The sequence below is a fragment of the Armigeres subalbatus genome, chromosome 2 (assembly GCF_024139115.2).
Source record: "Armigeres subalbatus isolate Guangzhou_Male chromosome 2, GZ_Asu_2, whole genome shotgun sequence".
NCBI lineage: Eukaryota > Metazoa > Arthropoda > Insecta > Diptera > Culicidae > Armigeres > Armigeres subalbatus.
Window position 1 is genome coordinate 386,403,684 of NC_085140.1, and position 19,843 is coordinate 386,423,526.

Consider the following 19,843-nt stretch of genomic DNA (forward strand, 5'->3'; position numbering starts at 1 on the left):
GCTCAACAGACATCCTGGGTTGACCAGGAAGTGCTGGGTTAGGGGCCACCTCCAATGAGGGAGGCAGGGCTGCATCCCCGACCAGCTAAACCGTTTCCATTGCCGCCAAGCCCATCGTCCCTTCGGTACAACCAGAAAGTAATGCTTCAAAGGAGGGCCAGTGCATGACGCACCCTCGAGGTTAGCTGCGTGTCCTTGCAGCATCGAACATCGTCACTCAAGACGCCTTCAAGACGTCCGAGTACTTAGCCTCGTCCGTGTTGATGACTAGGGCATCGCCCTGGAGCGATTGGCGCCTACCCTAGACTTCTGATTTGGCGATGTCTGTGTGTGTATGTGTGTGCACAAAGTAATGTCACTCATTTTTCAGGCACCTATCCTTAACCGATTTGCTCACATTCGACGCGGAATATTGTCCCATTGTTTCGTATTGGAAATTGGTCTAATCGGGCTTCGGATTTATGGCCAAAATATATTTTTTATAAGAAAAATTCTTACTCACCTTTTAGGTACTTACTCTTAGTTGATTTACACGCAACAAGTTTCATTCGACGCAAAGTATTGTCCCATTCTTTTGTATTGAAAATTGGACATATCGGACTATGGGTTTCGAAGTTATGGCTAAAATTATTTTTTTTACATAAGAAACACATTCAAAATTCTCACTAATTTTTCAGGCACTTACCCTCAGCGGATTCGCTCGCAACAAGTTGCATTCAACGCAGAATCCTACCCCATTATTTCTTATTGAAAATTGTGACTAAGGGACTATGGGCTCAGAAGTTATGGCCAAAATACTTTTTTTCATACCAAAAGGGCGTAAAAAAAACGAGAAAGGCACCATCACCGCTAGGTGGATTAATCTGGGTTTTTTACAATATTATCCAATAAAATTCGCTGAATTTATCGTAATAATGCAGTAGTGGATAGGCATTTGCACTTATTTTTTATTAAGATTCTTGGCCTTTCCAAACTCAAAACACAATCTTAGTTGCGGCGTTTTTCGTGAACGATCTTTATGATTATTGGGAGCATGTCACTTACTCAACATGATAACATGTCTCGACATTATGGGTTTAATTCCATGAAAAAATTGGATTGTCTAATCTGGAGAGTAAACTGTGCAATTATGAGCCAAAAAATACGCGTTCAGCACTATTGTTCCATCAGATTTATAGCTCGACCGATCTTAATGTATGGCAGACCTACGTGGGCAGAATGCATTACCCAAATGTCGAAGAGCATTTATTTATTTGGAAGATCTCGTATTGCCACTGACATTACTTGATTCAATTACTATTGAAAACATTATATATTTCTATTTTGCATCTACCATGTATGTATTTTGTATATGGGAAAAACCATACAATTTTAAAATAGGGCGTATTCAAAATTTCACCGATGAAAGATTTTAAAACAATCCGGATCTTTTTTTGGTGCTCAAAGCATTCTTTTCGTGAGAAAACTACGGAGGTTCATGAAAGTTCGATAATATTCGCATCTGGGGGTACCGTGTAGGGGGTAAGTAACATTTTATGTTTCATAACGCTCTTGAAGACCATAATTCACTCTCCAAAAGTGTTTTAAAACCATCATAAAACCAAAATGTTACTAGGGATTATCCCAGATAATAGGAAAAAGTAACATAAAAATATAATGAAGGATGGCTTTGACAATTTTACTTTTATCAATAGGCCACTGCACGGAAAAATCTCTTTCTCTTTCTTTCTTCATAAATTTTGACATTTACTGGCCTTGTTGTTTTCTAATTTCTTTGCAGCGAGAAAGAGACAAAGCAGTCCGTGCAGTGCAGTTTTTTGTCTATGTCGTTCATTAAATGTATACGTAAAACTATAACACTATAATGCTGTCCAATGAGAGCTTGAAGTAGCTCGAAGTTTCTCCCTGTCCTACTCATTCCCATTTGTTGACAAAATGATCGAGCAGGACGGGAACAACTTCGAGCTAAATACTTCGAGCTGGACACTACTATAACATCACTCCAAAAGCAAACCTTCGACAGAATCCTCGGAGACCCATACACAATCGAATGTAAGAAACTACTTAAAAAATCATACATTTAAACATTCGATAAACCCATGAATTAGATATTTATTCTAGTCAGATAGCTTTATCTCGAACGTGTGGTTACATACTGTAAAGGTTACACATTTATCCACGTGTATGTTTGCACAGTAAATAATCACAACCTAACAAACAATTTAAGCTGAATATATTTTACAATCAAATAAACCTCAAACATAAAATATCGTTGGTAATTTGTTCCGGTACACATTTGCTATGTATGGTAGTTTCCATAATGCATAGGCTTCAATAAACGAACTTATCAGCTAACCAAGTCATTTGCTCAATTAACGAGATCAGCTGGCGCAACAGACACTAAATTGGCCCGAATTGACTAGCTAATTCAGAGCACAATCGAAATGTTATCACGGCGGAACTGAACCAGGACTAAATATCACGTTTTACTTTGCCGGTGTTCAAATTTAAAATTATTAGTCGGGTTTTATGGCAGTCGTAAAGATAGAAATCGCAGAGGGAAATAAATCGCCTACGGTGTTCTAGTCCAATCCAGTTCACCGAAAAGTAATCCCAGTTTGTCAGCGGGTTTATCATGGAAGATGTAGAAGTTTTTTTTTGCATAGCGTATATGACGCAGATCTTTGAACTCTACATTAACGATGGTAGGTACAGCGATCACCCAACTGATAAGTGATACCACTGTGTAGTTTTGCTGGAGGGTGAAATAGCTATAAACAACGATGGTCAGCTATTTTGGTTTGAAACACTTTTTTCCGCAAAATACGTCAAATACTAGTTAGTGATAAGGCTCAAATGAAAGTGAAAGGAAAATATATTAATAGGGTATTTACAAAACCACTGCTTATACCCAAGTAATCAATAAGTTGATGTTATTCTGGTGAACAAATTCATTACGACAAACGTGTTTGCACGGTCAGTTGTTTTTCTTAGATTTCCGATCGAGAAGTTGTCGAGTACTTTGAAGTACCGTATAGGTTCGTTATGGTCAACGACGAAAGAATTGATTACATTTTAACAAAATAATAACAAAAACACAAAACACAAAAACTGATAATATTGCGTTTCGTGATGTTCTATGAATATATTGTAATCAATCATCTACGATTTAGCTGTTGTTCATAAGCAAAAGGAAAAACACCCTCAAATCAAAGTATTGAGCTGTAATGCGTTAGCCCAGCCAGACGCTTGTTATTCTAAATGAAGCTTGTTCAATCCAAACATTTCTCGAAGGTGAGTTAGTACTGCATATTCCATTAATTTCTTTATTTTGTATTTATTTCTCCACCCATATGCATGCTTCAAACAAAAATAATAAAATTATATCATCATTAGTAAGTTTTTTATTCATATATTTTTTCGCCTAATAAAAATATCGTTCCGGAAAAGGATACATTTTGATTGATATTTCAAATATTTGAGAACAAGTTCAGCATAAAAAATCTTCATGATCTTCAACTTGATTACAAAGAACGTTCAACATAGCTCTGGCATTTACAAGTTCCAGATGAACTGCCAGTTAAGGGTCGCGTACATAGCTGGTAGTGTAAATATTCTGCCCGAGTAGCATACAAGTTACAAGTCAGTTACCATAAATTAATTGTCATTAGATTTGATTAATTTTCAATTTAAACTTTACGAGACCCAGATAAGTAGTTTCTGGCCCTTGTTACTGTTTTGTCTGGATTCTTGATTGTGGGCTTCGTGGCCGTACGGATAGCAGTGACATTTGTCTATGCATTTTTGCGAGCTGTCCTGTTTTGTCTAATGCATTCATTGTCCATTGTCCTTTCATGTGACCTTTTTTTCCCTGAATGAATTTTTCTTTCAACCTTTACTGACCGACCTATTTTTTCAGTAACTTTTTTTCCTTCAAATATCCACCGATTTTGATGCTTCTGGTATCGATGGATCCAGAAATTCATAGAGTTTGTGTTCCCGGAATCAGAAGATGGTCCGTAACATGGTTCCGGAGATATTCCGTTAGGCCACTTTGGAAGTACCTGGTGCCTGGTTACCTGGGGGAAGTGGCCACTTACCTACCCAATCGAAACAAGGTCTTGTGACGTCTCAAACTTCACGATTTTTCAAGTGCATTTCTGGTCATTTCAGGCATAATATTTCTGTCTGTGTCCATTTGGCCATATCCCGGAACAAGTGCCCTGGGAGAAGCAGTCACTTATCGATCCGAATCAAACAACGCCATGCGACGTATCAAACTTCATGATTTCACAATACCAGTTCATTGCTGGCAATTCCGTGTATTTTCTGTCTATGTCCATCTGGCCATATCCCGGATCGGGTGCCCTGGAGGAAGTGGCCACTTATTGATCCGAATCAAACAACGCCATGCGATATATCAAACTTTATGATTTTACAATACCAATTCATTGCTGGCAATTTCGTGTATTTTATGTTTGTGTCCATTTGGCCATGTCCACGGACCAGGTGCCTTGGGGGAAGTGGCCACATCGATCCGGATCAAACAATGTCATCCGACGCATCCAACTTCATGATTTTACAATTCCAGTTCATTGCTTGCGATTTCATGTATTTTCTGTCAGTGTCTATCTGGCCATGTACCCAGATCAAGTGCCCCGGGGAAATCGATTCAAATCAAACAGTGTTATGCGACGTGTAACCTGCTGAATTGCTTACATTATAAATTTATCTAAATTTACTGTACATATTATATTTAATTATTGATACATAAAATCCTACTTAGTATTTACATAAAACGGCTACTTATAATTGCTATATACAATGAAAATTAAAAACTACGAATGAACTTAAATCTAATGAAATTAAAATAAAATGAATCCAAATATTAAACAAATATCGAAAATAAAAATACGGAAAGCATCTTTCCCATCCCTATTCCTATCCCGCTTCACACCCGTAACTACCGTAACGTAGCACTGACATCTACGCTGTCAAGCGTCAATCGATGACCACTTTCGGCAGCGTTCACCAACACAAGCCCAAAAAAAAAGAGCAAAAAGGAGCGGAACGACGCGGGATGAGCTCTCTATTAGGTGAACCACCATCATAACCGGAAGGTAGTCCGCGTTTTTCATCTAAACGTTTGTCTCGTTCTTTTCGATCCGTATAGAAACCACCGAAAAAAGAAAGTGCTTGATCAGCCCGCCGCGAGAAGAACTGCATTCGGGTCTAAAAGTGAAAGATACCATCAGCGTAAGAAAAGTGTGCCAATTATCATCGAGTGAACCTCTTGCGTCCAGTTTCTACCGGAGTGCTATTGCCCTGTGGCCCGGTTCGGCGATCACCGTTGTCGTTTAGTGCAGTATTGGCTCGGAACGAGGCCATTTTGCAGGGGTGATACCGTGCCCGTTTACGGAGAACCATATTCCTTTGTCTCGGCAGCGGGTGGAAGCCATTTTGTGAATGTGAATTCGCTAGAAGAGTGACCCGAAAAAAAGCATACTGAATCCAGCGGTGTTGCGGACGTGCTGTACAACTACAATAAGCTGAAGGGAAGATCACAACCGAAAAGCAATCCGAGGGAGGTGTGATTAGAGCGTGGACCTGACCAGAAGTTCCTAACTATTCGGACCGACGAACGAACCTGGGTATCCGAGACCATCCGTTGGAGAACGAGTTCGCCGAATCCAAACAGCCGAAGGATGAAGAGGCCAATCCCCGGCGGCCTGGTGTGTCAACATGCCGAGATCGCATTGACCAACGTAAACCAAGGCGATGATATGGTATGTGAGCAAATTCCTATTTTCAATTCCTCATCGTAAGACTTCCATTTTCCATTCCAAAGAGAATGTTAATAATATCATGAGAATAACTTGAATATAACTATAAAATGTAAAATCAGATTACCTTTGTTGTAGCCTATTATTTGATAGTTCTTTCTCCGAGTACAATTAATTATTTTAGATAATTTCTGCTTGGTCCACTTCGTTTCTTTTTTGGGAAGTATTTCCGCCACCACCCCTCCAATTTTTCCTGAGAGCTACCAGAAAAACGACCCTGAGGTCACGACAAGGGCAGACAAAAGTCCCCAGCAAAAAGAATCTCTAACAATTGGCGCTCAACGCAAAATAAAATAATAAGAAAAGGTTTCCACTTTAATCCTAAAGTGGAACCCTTTTCAATTAAGCTCCGGGAGGAATTGGAATCCTTTATTCCAATTGTTCTTATAAAGTGAAAAGGTTTGTATTCATTATAATAATTGCATTCATCAATTTTTCATTTTCTGGTATGGGTTCGGATGATGAGAAATCTTTATAATTGTCGCCTTTCAATCGACTTTAGAAATTTAATCTATTATACATTGATACATTGTAAATAATTAAGCTTATAATAAGTGATTCTTAGCTACTAATTTTCATTACACAGTGCTTCAAAATTGGTAAATTTCTATTTCTATAATTTCGTTTAGGGTTTAGCTTAGGGAAATAGCATAGGTTTATGCTAGTTTCTCCTTGGTCGCATAATTTATGCGACAGCATAGGCTTGAATTTAGCCTTCCTTTTTATTTTAGCTTCTTTTTCTCACATTCTTTGAGAATAATAGCTAATTAGGGGTAAATTTTGTAGGTTTAGATTATTTGGTAGAATTTATTGTATATATTTTACGCATTTAATATATTTTTAGAGCATTTTCTGTTTCGAAAATGGCCGAAGCACTGATGGATTATTCCCAGGCAGTCGACAAAATTCTAGAATGGTACCACTCCTTAAGGGTGGACCATTTAATGCCCTATGAACTCGAATTTGATCTCAATATACGATCGAGTGTGATCCGCGACGATCTCACATATTCTCGGAGGCGAAAGAGCCTTCGAGATCATTTAAAAACGAGAAAGAAAATCAGAAAACGATCGAGGTAGCACTTGATGTGGATTGGGAGGAAACAATTCAGTTTTGCCGACGGAATTTTGACGAGATCGTAGAAGGTCTGAAGGAGAATGATAAGATTCTCAAGGTGAGAGGGCAAGCAAGGTTGCTGCATTTTGGCCACCGAATTGTCCTTCTAGTTAACAATGCTAGGGAATTGGGAGAAGCGGAAAACTTTTTAAAGGCGATGTTGATAGACGTGGTGAAACTTCTATTAAATAACTTTTATGGGGGTTCTGAGGAACAAAGAGGGAAAACAGGAGGATCCGGAGGACCATTCTTTGGTGGATCTGTTCAGTGCAGAGGGCTATGCTGAACCTCCTGATTTGCCCACTCCAGTGACTGGTTCCGGGGCTATTACTCAGGGACCCTTGTAGGCAGAAAGTAATGCTGCCAGTTGTCAACTTGAAGGTGCCGTATGTGAACTCGTTGATGGCGAGGATTAAAGAGCTTGAAGCAGAGCTGGATAGACGAGATAAGCATCGGGATGAGATTTCTGTTTTGTCTGTATCCGGGGTTCCGACTGGAACCCAGCCGAATATATCGAAGGTACAGCCAGGTACCTAGTATTCCGATGATTAAACCTCCGTTCACTCCCTATTCAGCTCATCTTCAAGTCTCTGAGGACTTGAACAATACCGGCGTTTCGCGTTCCGGTAAATCGGTGCCATCTACCGAGCATTTTGCTTACAGTTCCGCCTATTCTACGAATTCACAAACCCATACGGTGGCTTCTCACTCAAGACCGGGTACTAGTGTCACATTCTCGCTTCCTCAGAGCTATTCGTCAGCACTGCCTCAGTGTTCTACCTCGTGGCAGGACCACCTTCAGAAGGCTTCGAGTATTCAGCCTTTCAGTAGCTCCTCCGCTACTAGTTCGTGGCTCGGAAATCCAGCCATAGGTGCGGCGTCGGTTTCAATGCCGTGGTCAGTCCATTCGGCTGTGAATAGCACGCCGAGTTTCAATCCCTGGCTCGGAAATCCGGCACTGAGCAGTGCCTGTACGAACCCTTCGTGGTCTCAGAATCCGACTTTGAGAAATACTCAATCGACCAATCAACCTCAACTTCATTTCCTTACGCCAACCCATCTCTCACTCCCTACAGCGCAACGCTGTCGGGTAATCAGGGGCGTCACAGCTTACCTGTGTCCAAGTGGACAATTTCCAAATACGATGGCGAGGATCAAGGGTTGAAGTTGAACCAGTTCCTTGGAATGGTCCATGCCATGGCCGTATCTGAGCATGCCTCAGAAGTCGAGTTATTCGATTCAGCGATTCACCTTTTCAAGGGACCGGCCTTGCAGTGGTATATGACCATGCGGGCTGCCGGTCGCTTGTTGAATTGGCAGCACCTGGTTCTAGAGCTCAGGAGGACATTCATGCACCCCGATCTAGATACCATGATAAAAATGAAGGTTTATCAGCGTCACCAGTTGCGGAACGAAACGTTTCTCCAGTACTATCACAGTATGGAGGAACTGTTCGGAACAATGAGTGTTCCCATTCCGGAACATGAAAAGGTCCAAATTCTGATGCAGAATGTCCGGATCGATTATAAAAAACAGCTGAATTTCCTTCCTATCGCCGACCTTCAGACATTGGTGTCTGCCGGTCAGAAGATAGACGCTGTCAACTTCTCCGTGTACAGTAAGGTCTTTGGACCGGAGAAGTCGGTGAATGCGGTAGAATATTCTGAGACCCCTAAACCGAAAAAGGAGAAGCAAGCGAGCAAGCAACGCTCGTCTCAGCCGGCGTCCCAATCCGGCCACTCCTTTTCGAAATCGAACCAGCAACAAAAGGGTTCCCAAGGCGGAACCGCTGGTCCCCGTGGGGCAACTCGGTCGCACGCGACACTCGAAGACATGATCGAGTCCCATCAGCCTCTCTCCAGTCGCCACTGCTTCAATTGCGGCAAGTTTGGGCATCGGATGGACCAATGCCGACTTCCGAAAGGAGTACTGTGCGAGAACTGTGGATTCCGAGGCTATCCGTCCAACAACTGTCCGTACTGCGTAAAAAACGCCATCGCAGCGAGCCAAAACCGCCGGCCGCTGAACCAAAACTTCTAGGCGTAAAACCTCCCGCTTGTTTCGAGCCGGCTTCGGATGATCTGTACCAGGTATCTCCGGCTTCGTTCACCATTTCATATCCATTCCCCAACGATAATCGTCCATACACTTCTGTACAAGTTTACGGTGTAAACTTTCGCGCTCTTCTTGACAGCGGTAGTAATCTTACCCTGATCAATGATAGCGTCTTCAATTCACTCAAACCGAAGCGGTTATTTCCACTTCGGGATCCCGTCCGCCTACGCACAGCAAGCGGAGAAGCGCTCAATGTCCGCGGACGAATTTATTTACCTTTTTCATGGAACGGTACGGTCAAGGTTGTTCCGACTCTGGTAGTTCCTAACCTGGCCATCAGCTGCATCTGTGGCATGGATTTCTGGAAGACCTTCAGTATCCAGCCCACAATCACTGATTGCGCCATGCTGGAGAACTCAGAGGAAGAAAGGAGCCGCGAGTCACCACCGTCTCCGACTGTTCTGTCTGCTATCGAGCAGCAGACCATAGAGCAGATCAAAACGCTGTTTATAGCAGCCCGCCCCGGACGATTGTCAACCACTCCGTTGGCGGAACACAAAATCGAACTCAGTGAAGAGTGGCGGAGAAAACCGCCCGTTCGACAGTTCCCATACGTCATGTCCCCAAGACACAAGGTCTGGTGGCTGTAGAACTACAGAGATTGTTGGACGCTGGCATAATTGAACCCAGCAACTCTGATTGGTCGCTGAACTGCGTACCAGTCGTCAAGCCTCATAAGGTTCGGCTCTGTTTGGACGCGCGCAAGATTAACGAACGTACTGTTCGTGATGCTTACCCCTTGCCGCACCCCTGTCGAATCCTAGGCCAACTTCCGAGGGCGAAATACCTATCCACCATAGACTTGTCGGAGGCCTTCCTGCAAGTTCCGCTGGAGAAGTCCTCGAGGAAGTATACGGCCTTCAGTGTGCAAGGTAAGGGGTTGTTCCAGTACACCCGGATGCCCTTTGGTCTTGTCAACAGTCCTGCTACGCTGGCAAGACTGATGGACCGAGTTTTGGGCCACGGTGTACTTGAACCCTATGTTCGTCTACCTCGACGATATCGTCGTGGTAACGGAGACATTTGAGCATCACGTTCAGTTGCTTCGTGAAATTGCGCGTCGACTGAACAGAGCCAACCTTATGATTAACTTGAGAAGTCTCAGTTCGGGTGCCGGAGATTTCCTTCCCAGGATATCTCTTGAGCTCGGAAGGTCTGCGTGAAATCCGGACAAGATCCGTCCAATCGTCGAGTACGAGAGACCGACCACGATCACCAAGCTCAGGAGATTCCTAGGAATGGCAAATTACTACCGCCGGTTCATCCCGAACTTCAGTGAGACTTGCGGGCCCCTGTCGGACCTCCTCAAGTCCAAATCCAAGGTCATCGGCTGGAATCCAGCCGCGGAGAGAGCTTTCTGCCAGATGAAAGAGCAGCTGATCGCCGCTCCGATTCTGGGAAGTCCCGACTTCTCTCGGGAGTTCGTCATCCAGACGGATGCCAGCGATGTCGCTGTTGCGGGAGTGCTTACTCAGCAGCAGGAGAAGGGTGAGCGGATAATTTCTCACCACTCCTCAAAAGAACTACCACGCTGCCGAGAAGGAAGCTCTAGCCGCCTTGCTCTCCATCGAAGCGTTTCGGGGGTACATTGAAGGTTACCACTTCACCTTAGTGACGGATTCGTCGGCGTTGACCCACATCCTAAAGACGAAGTGGAAGGTTGGGTCCCGGTGTAGTCGGTGGAGCTTGGACTTTCAGCAGTTCGACATGACCGTAGTGCACCGGAAAGGCAAGGAAAATGTCGTCCCGGATGCATTGTCGAGAAGCATAGCGTTAGTCCAAGATTCACCGACTTCCCCGTGGTACGCCTCCTTGATGGATAAGGTCAGCAGCCGCCCTGACGACTTCGTCGACTTCAAGGTCGAAGACGGCAGGCTGTACAAGTTCGTCACTGCCCGGAATGTACCTTTCGACTCGCGATTCGAATGGAAGCAAGTAGTTCCAGCCGATGATGTCGCCGAGGTTTTGAGGCAAGCTCACGATGAGCACTTCCATCCTGGGTTTGACAAAACAATAGCTCGTGTCCAACAGCGCTATTATTGGCCCAAGATGGCCAAGGACGTCAGGGCATATATTCACGCTTGTTCCACCTGCAAGGAGGTCAAGCCGTCTTACGTCCAAACAACCCCGGAAATGGGGAAAATGCGCTGTGCGTCCCGGCCGTGGCAAATCATTTCGATGGATTTTGTTGGTCCGTTGCCACGGAGCCGGAAGGAAATCAGCACATTTTAGTGATTTGTGACTATTTCTCGAAGTGGGTAATGATTCACCTGATGAAAAGCTGGATAGTTCAGCCATGTGTGTGATTTTGAAGAATCAGTGGTTCTACCGGAATTCTGTCCCTGAAACCATTATCACCGACAATGGCAGTACTTTCACTTCAAAGGACTTCAAAGAATTATTAGACCACTTCAAAATCACACACTGGCTGAACTCCCGCTACCATTCACAATCGAATCCGGTCGAGCGCGTCAACCGGACAATAAACGCGGCCATACGCACTTATGTCCAGGAAGACCAGCGTGTATGGGATACGAAAGTGCCCGAAATTGAGCTTATGCTCAACACCAGTATCCACGCCTCGACCGGGTTCACTCCGTATTTCATTACCCACGGACAAGAGCTATCGGAGCAGGGGTCCGACCACCGTCTATCTCGTCACGGAGACGAATTATCCGCGGAAGAGAAAGCGGAAAGACGCAAACAGATGTTCACGAACATTCATGAAATTGTTCGTAAAAATCTAGAAAAATCCCACGACGTGTCCCGAAGCCGTTACAATCTGCGTAACCGTACGTTCGCCAAGTCCTTTGCGGTAGGACAGTTAGTCTACCGGAAGAACATGAAGCAGTCTTCGGCCGTCGAAAATTACAATGCCAAACTAGGCCGGCAATATCTACCCTGCCGGGTGAAGGCTAAAATCGGCTCGTCCTCCTATGAGCTGGAGGACCTAAGTGGAAAAAACCTAGGAATCTGGCCAGCCGTTCACCTGAAGCCAGGGTAGTGCCGATTTGAACATCTGTTTTGCTTTCTCTTCCTTACTCAATTCCCCTAGAATGATTATTGAAAATTCGGTAAATTGCCTCTCACCGGAGAAAAACAAATAGAACAAATTAAAAAAAAAAAAAAAAAAAATTACATCATTCATGCTTCTCGGTTCTCGTCGTCGTCAGAGTTTCAATGGTTGTTTCCTCCTGATACACATCATATGTTGTCTCTTCCTCTCATTCATCTCGTTTTCTTTTTAGTGACAATCGCTGGCGTTGCCAGTGTCACATTTAAGGCTATTGTTTACTAAAATAGTAACGCCTCCCAGGTGGTAAATTTCGTTGATCGAATGATACCTACGATCGAGTGGGTCTAGCAAGAACGCTAGACCTTCTCAAATTTATAATAAGGGCCCTGGAATTAACAAAATAGTCGATAACTGGTGTGTGTGCAAGTGAGTGGGTTGTTCTTGGTACGATGTTTTTTTTGACCAGACAACAGTGTGAATGGAAGGAGTGAATGAAAATTGTATGAAAGGTGGGGGGAATGATCGAAAGAGTGAATGAGTTTTTTTTTAAATCCCGAATTTCACTTCGGTGATGATTAAATATAATGAAGAGGTTTCTAGAATACTTATTTTTCTCTTCCTAGCTTAAGTTAAATTTACAATAAAAGTATCAATTAAGTACATAAAAGCTTAATATTTCTAAAGATTTGATTTCGAGAGGTTGGACCTGCTTTTTCTGACGAACCCTTATGCCGGAAGGCCATGATTCCCGGTGATGCATATTATTTTGATTCATTTCGTTCACTAGCTGTGCAGCCAGACTCTATGGTTGAGTGTTAAGTGATCTGGTGGAAAAGAGTTCCTCTCATAAGAACGGACAAATCATTCCACCAGATCTAGTCAACTCGTAACCAAAAGAGAGCTGCAACAGCGAGAACTCCTGACCAAGACCTATTCCCTTCGTAGCTAGACTCTATAATTGGACGGTTTGTGATCTGGCGGAAAAGAGTTCCTCTCGTTAGATCGGACAAATCATTCCACCAAATCAGTCCACCGCTGAATTAAAAGAGAGCTACTTTATGTAGAACCCAATATCCTTTTCCAGTCAGGTAACCAGACTCAATTATGGAATGGCATGAGATTTCGCGGAAAAGAGTTCCTCTCATAAGAACGGACAAATCATTCCGCCAAATCTGTTCACCCTTCGGTAAAAAGAAAGTTACCGCCTCCCGACGTATTCCATTCAGGTAGCCAGACTCTATTGCTGAATGGTTTGTGATTTTGCGGAAAAGAGTTCCTCTCATAAGAACGGACAAATCATTCCGCCAAATCTATTCACCATTCAGTGAAAAGAGAGCTACCGTGGTAAATTCTATTCTAATAGCCAGACTCTATCAATGAGAGTTAAGTGATTTTGCGAAATAGAGCTCCTCTCATTGGAACGGAAAAATCAATTCACCAAATCAATCTAACTCTAATTGAAAAGAGAGCTACTATGACAGATTCCTTGATTTTGACTTCCCTGAAAAAAAAAAAATTATTTTTTTTACTCGAGGTGGGGGATGAATGTAACCTGCTGAATTGCTTACATTATAAATTTATCTAAATTTACTGTACATATTATATTTAATTATTGATACATAAAATCCTACTTAGTATTTACATAAAACGGCTACTTATAATTGCTATATACAATGAAAATTAAAAACTACGAATGAACTTAAATCTAATGAAATTAAAATAAAATGAATCCAAATATTAAACAAATATCGAAAATAAAAATACGGAAAGCATCTTTCCCATCCCTATTCCTATCCCGCTTCACACCCGTAACTACCGTAACGTAGCACTGACATCTGCGCTGTCAAGCGTCAATCGATGACCACTTTCGGCAGCGTTCACCAACACAAGCCCAAAAAAGAGCAAAAGGAGCGGAACGACGCGGGATGAGCTCTCTATTAGGTGAACCACCATCATAACCGGAAGGTAGTCCGCGTTTTCATCTAAACGTTTGTCTCGTTCTTTTCGATCCGTATAGAAACCACCGAAAAAGAAAGTGCTTGATCAGCCCGCCGCGAGAAGAACTGCATTCGGGTCTAAAGTGAAAGATACCATCAGCGTAAGAAAAGTGTGCCAATTATCATCGAGTGAACCTCTTGCGTCCAGTTTCTACCGGAGTGCTATTGCCCTGTGGCCCGGTTCGGCGATCACCGTTGTCGTTTAGTGCAGTATTGGCTCGGAACGAGGCCATTTTGCAGGGGTGATACCGTGCCCGTTTACGGAGAACCATATTCCTTTGTCTCGGCAGCGGGTGGAAGCCATTTTGTGAATGTGAATTCGCTAGAAGAGTGACCCGAAAAAAAGCATACTGAATCCAGCGGTGTTGCGGACGTGCTGTACAACTACAATAAGCTGAAGGGAAGATCACAACCGAAAAAGCAATCCGAGGGAGGTGTGATTAGAGCGTGGACCCGACCAGAAGTTCCTAACTATTCGGACCGACGAACGAACCCGGGTATCCGAGACCATCCGTTGGAGAACGAGTTCGCCGAATCCAAACAGCCGAAGGATGAAGAGGCCAATCCCCGGCGGCCTGGTGTGTCAACATGCCGAGATCGCATTGACCAACGTAAACCAAGGCGATGATATGGTATGTGAGCAAATTCCTATTTTCAATTCCTCATCGTAAGACTTCCATTTTCCATTCCAAAGAGAATGTTAATAATATCATGAGAATAACTTGAATATAACTATAAAATGTAAAATCAGATTACCTTTGTTGTAGCCTATTATTTGATAGTTCTTTCTCCGAGTACAATTAATTATTTTAGATAATTTCTGCTTGGTCCACTTCGTTTCCTTTTTGGGAAGTATTTCCGCCACCACCCCTCCAATTTTTCCTGAGAGCTACCAGAAAAACGACCCTGAGGTCACGACAAGGGCAGACAAAAGACCCCAGCAAAAAGAATCTCTAACAGACGCTTCATGATTTTTCAATACCAGTTCACTGCTGGCAATTTTATAGATTATTATTTTTCTGTGTCCGATTGTACATGTTCCGGTATATCGGCCTGGGGAATGTGGCCACTTATTGATCCGAATCCAACAATTTCATTTGGCCCATCAAACTTCATAATTGTGTAATTGTTGCTGGCAATTTGGTATATTTTCAATCAGTGTGCATCTTGTTGTGACCCGGACTAGTTGCCCTGAGAAAAGTGATCACTTGAGCAGTTCAAATTCGAAAATGTTCGTTAATCCCAGGTCCCATATTTGTATTAGCATCTTTTTGACATTCAAGGAGTCCTGGCAAAAATTCAAGTGACTTGTACTTGTAATCCCTTGTAATCCCAATTTCAATCACGAAAATAAAGAAATTTAAAAAAAAATCCTAGTTTCAATCTCTAGTACCTACCTGTATAAACTGACCCAGGTTCCAACGCACCATCTGTTTATCGATTTCATACGACAGACTGCGAAGAAAATTATGGACTAAAACATCTTTCTTGTGAAGCTTACAAGATTGATCAAAGCAACAACGGTGGATGGTTTCAAAAGCTGTGTAAGATTTCGGGCGAAAGCTCCAGTTCGTTCGAATCCCGCCGGGGACTAAGACAAGGCGATGAATCTTTGTGCCTGTTGTTCAACATCGGCCGGAGTGTAACAGCCGGGGTACGATTTTCCACGATCCACGATCCAGTCACTTAATTTGTTTTGCGGATGATATGGACATTGCCAGACGAACATTTACAAAGGTAGCAGAACAGTAAACCTGCCTGGAATGTGAAGCATCAAAAGTTGGACTGTTGGTAATTGCCTCGAAGACAAAGTACATGCTAGTGGGCGGAATCGAGCGCGACAAGGCGCGCCTGAGATGCAGTGTTACAATAGACGGAAATATTTTCGAAGTGGTCGATGAATTCGTCTACCTTGGATCTTTGCTACCTTGGAACGGCTGATAAAAATGTCAGTCGTGAAATACGAAGGACTACTACGGGGCTTCAAAAGAAACTGTGGTAAAAAAACGATTCACGCCTGCACCAAATGTACCATGAACAGATCGCTCATACGGACATGAAACTTGGACCACGTTCGGAGAAGACTTGCAATTCGGACTATTCGAGACAAGGGTGCTTAGGACCATCTTTTACGGTATGCAAGAGGTGTGTGGCGGCGAAAGATGAACGACGAGCTCGCTCAACTCTACAGCGAACCCAGTATCCTGAAGTTAGTGGAATCTGGATGGGTAGACTCAATAAATAAATTAATAAACTGAACTTGAATTCCCAATGTTAAAGTAACCGAAAAGCTCTTGGAGCTCAGCAAGAGAACTCTTTGCACCTTCACTGGCCTAATAACCGGACACTGCCCGAGCAGATATCACTTGAAAAATATTGGCCAGATTCAGAATGATATCTGTCGTTTCTGTAACATGGAACGTGAAACCTCGGAACATCTGCTTTACAGTTGTGATGCATTGTACAAGGGTAGATCTAAATTTCTAAATAGTGGCTTTATGCAACCAGGAGATATTTGGACTGCAAATCCTGGAAAGGTAGTGGGTTTTATTAACTCAATTATACCGGACTGGGAAAAGACGCGTCTTAGGTTGTTTACTTGACAAATGGTGATCAACCTACAAGATGCGAATACATAGTTAAGAGTAATCAGGGGTATACCACAAAAGTTCAACTCAATGGACGCAGTGGTTCTACGCCCCAACAAATAAAAACTTGAGGTTGAGCTCGGTTACAGTACATTTCGTAGATGCTACTCCGTGATTGACCAGTATGAATGCATAAACTGAACTAGTGAATAACTCTAGACCAACATTTGAACAGGGCGTAACAGCCAAAATGTATTCCTTCTTATTCTTCGTCTACATGTATAACTATATCTGTGGACGAAGAATCAGAAGGAATAAATTTTGGCGGTTATGCCCTTTTCAAATGTTGGTCTGGAACTTGTTAGTTTTTACTTGGTTTCTACTTATTCTAAGTATTTTTTCGAGTAATTGTAAGAAAACCCTCGGGAAATACTAAGGAATTTCCTCCAGACATATTGCGAAATTATTTTGAGAAATTCTTGCTTTTCGGGAAGTCTGAGGAATTTCATCAGGAAGTTTTTCAGAACTTTCATTGGGAATTCCCTCGCGAATTTTCTCGAAAAAATCTTCAAGTTCCAAATATTTTTTAGAGAAATTCTCAGGAAATTCGTTGCATATCCCTTGGAAAATTATTGGAATCTCTTCGATAAATTCATTGGAACTTCATCGGAAAACGATAAGTGAGTGACCACCAGAGTACCTGGTTCAAGGCACAACCAAATACACACAGATAAGAATTATTATAATAAAAAAAAGCAGGGAACTGGTATTGCGAAAACATGAAGTTTGATACTTCGCATAACATTGTTTAATTCGGATGGATAAGTAGCCCCTTCCATCTGGTCAAGGGCATGGCCCAATGGGCACAGACAGAAAATACACGAAGTTGCCAGCAAAAAAATGGTATTGTGGTAATTATTTGATTCGGATCGATAAGTGGCCACTTCCCCCAGGGCAACTGATCCGGGAACATGGCCAGCTGGACAGAGACAGAAATACAATGCCTGAAATGACCAGGAATGCACAGGAATCGCAAAATCGAGAAGTTTGAAACGTCACAAGGCCTTGTTTCGATTGGGTTGGTAAATGGCCACTTCCTCCAGGGTACCAGCACCAGGCACCAGGTACTTCCAAAGTGGCCTAATAATCTGAGGGAATCTATGAGGTCATTCTGCTTCACGTATTAAAATATCTGTCGATGAATTTATATGTTACAATCATTAAATTTCTGAGAAAAGTATATTTTTCCATGCGAAAAAAAAATTATTACATCAACCGAATCCGGAATATCTCCAGAACCATGTTACGGACCGTCTTTCGAAAGCTATATGAATTTCTGGATCCAACAATACCAGAACCATCAAAATCGGTGGATATTTGACCAAGTTAGAGAAGATTGAAGGAAAAAAGTAACTTATAAAAATAGGTCGATACAGTAGAGGTTAAAAAGCAGCCAACTATGTTATCAATCATTTAGTAATCTGCGTTCGATCATTTAGTACCGTGGTGCATCGAAACCCGTACATTTAAGCTCTTCAGTATATGTAAAAGTCTCTAGAAAATACAAATCGAATGCAAATAGAACGTTCGTCATTGCTCTAACTGCACGAGGGCCTTTATTTTTTGTGTGCTCCACTGTATTGCGTTGAAAGTAATGAAAAATATGATAAAATTACGAGCAACATCAACACCTCCTGAATCGAAATCCGTCCACCGTGGACGGATTTCGAATCATAGGATCATAATCCGTACAGCTATTTTCTAACAAAATATTTAAATTAAAGCAGACCAATTGATCAGACTAACACTGTAAATAGCGCAATACGCACCTTGAGAAGCGATCCCTTTGTTATTTATGCTGCTGATCTTGCTCTATTAATTGCAATTTGCAATTCAAACACACTCACTTTCAGTGCAATTGTGTCCAACACGCGTACAAAATGGCACCTGAATCTTCGCGTTTGCGGGGTGCCGGGGTGTTTTCTAATTATGTTATTTTAATTCCAGAGCCTACACGGAAGAAATAAACTACCCAATAGTGAGTTTAATTTACCCAACCTCGAACATCCGTACGGGAAGCCAAAATTGAGTAAGTAGGGTCGAAGTAGTTTGCCTTTACTCCCATGTTAAAAAAGTACCCAACGGAAAATTTATTGACCCAAATTTAAGTTTAATTCACTCAATTTCGACCTCAGGTAATAAAACTCAAGATTGGCTTCCCGTATTGAACTGGCGTCGTTGGATTGTTTGGCTCCTTTGTTTTTGACAACAAAAGAAAGAGTGGATGAAAGCGAAGAGAAAAAATAACTCAAAAGTAAGTTTAAAAGTTCTCAATTTTGGGTACTTTTTTTCTTCCGTGACTTTCCATTTCAATGGCCAGAAAGCTTTCTGTCAAGCATAGGATCTAGGATAGGATGTGCCAATTAGTCATAAAAAACCGTACCGATTTTCTGTCAAAATCGTACCGGTTGCTGATTGGGTGAAAATGACAATCGATTACTTCGATCGGCGGTATCACATTTTCAAAAGGGCAGCTTGTTGCTACCTTGGCCGTGTTGCTGGGTAATTAAATTAAAATTGCCGATGAGATTCAAAAGTTTGTTTTTGATTTTTTTTGGGTAAATTGAAGTTATGCTAGACTGCAAGTGATGTATGCATGATTCTCAAATGTTATGCTAATTTAAAGCACGTTTTGAATCATCATTGACCACATTTTAACCATTTTTACTCTGATACGCATCTAATTCCACGTAAAAACTTGTTTCTGTTAGTTTGTACTATCTTTTACGATGAATGATGAAAGAAATTAACGAGAAAACATCAAATTTAATAACAAATCATTTGGAGGATTTTGCATAATTATTTGGAAGCACTGGCCACTACCTCGTTGAAACAACCGCCTGAGGAAACAACAAGGCATTCAAAATTGAGTTGTCACATCCTATCCTAGCATAGGATCAAGATAAGATAAATGATTCATACATTAATTCCCTCAAACCCCCTTTATTTTATTGACTTCGTAAGATAGTGTACCGATTCCAGTCCCCCACGGTAGTTTGTCAATAGCTCATTGCAGAGGCTAAATTTAAAAATGTAGTTTGGTAGTTTGTCATTAGCTCATTGCAGAGGCTAAATTTGAAAACGTGTTGTATGGTGGACTTCTAGTTC

General features: G+C 42.2%; 1 long non-coding RNA gene across 1 annotated transcript; it reads left to right on the top strand.

Moving 5' to 3' along the window:
- Nucleotides 1-4,739: 4,739 nt before the first annotated feature.
- On the top strand, nucleotides 4,740-5,906 carry LOC134217331 (uncharacterized). Its single transcript, XR_009980999.1, has 2 exons — nucleotides 4,740-5,096; nucleotides 5,174-5,906. It is a non-coding gene; the product is annotated as an uncharacterized LOC134217331 (long non-coding RNA).
- Nucleotides 5,907-19,843: the final 13,937 nt, after the last annotated feature.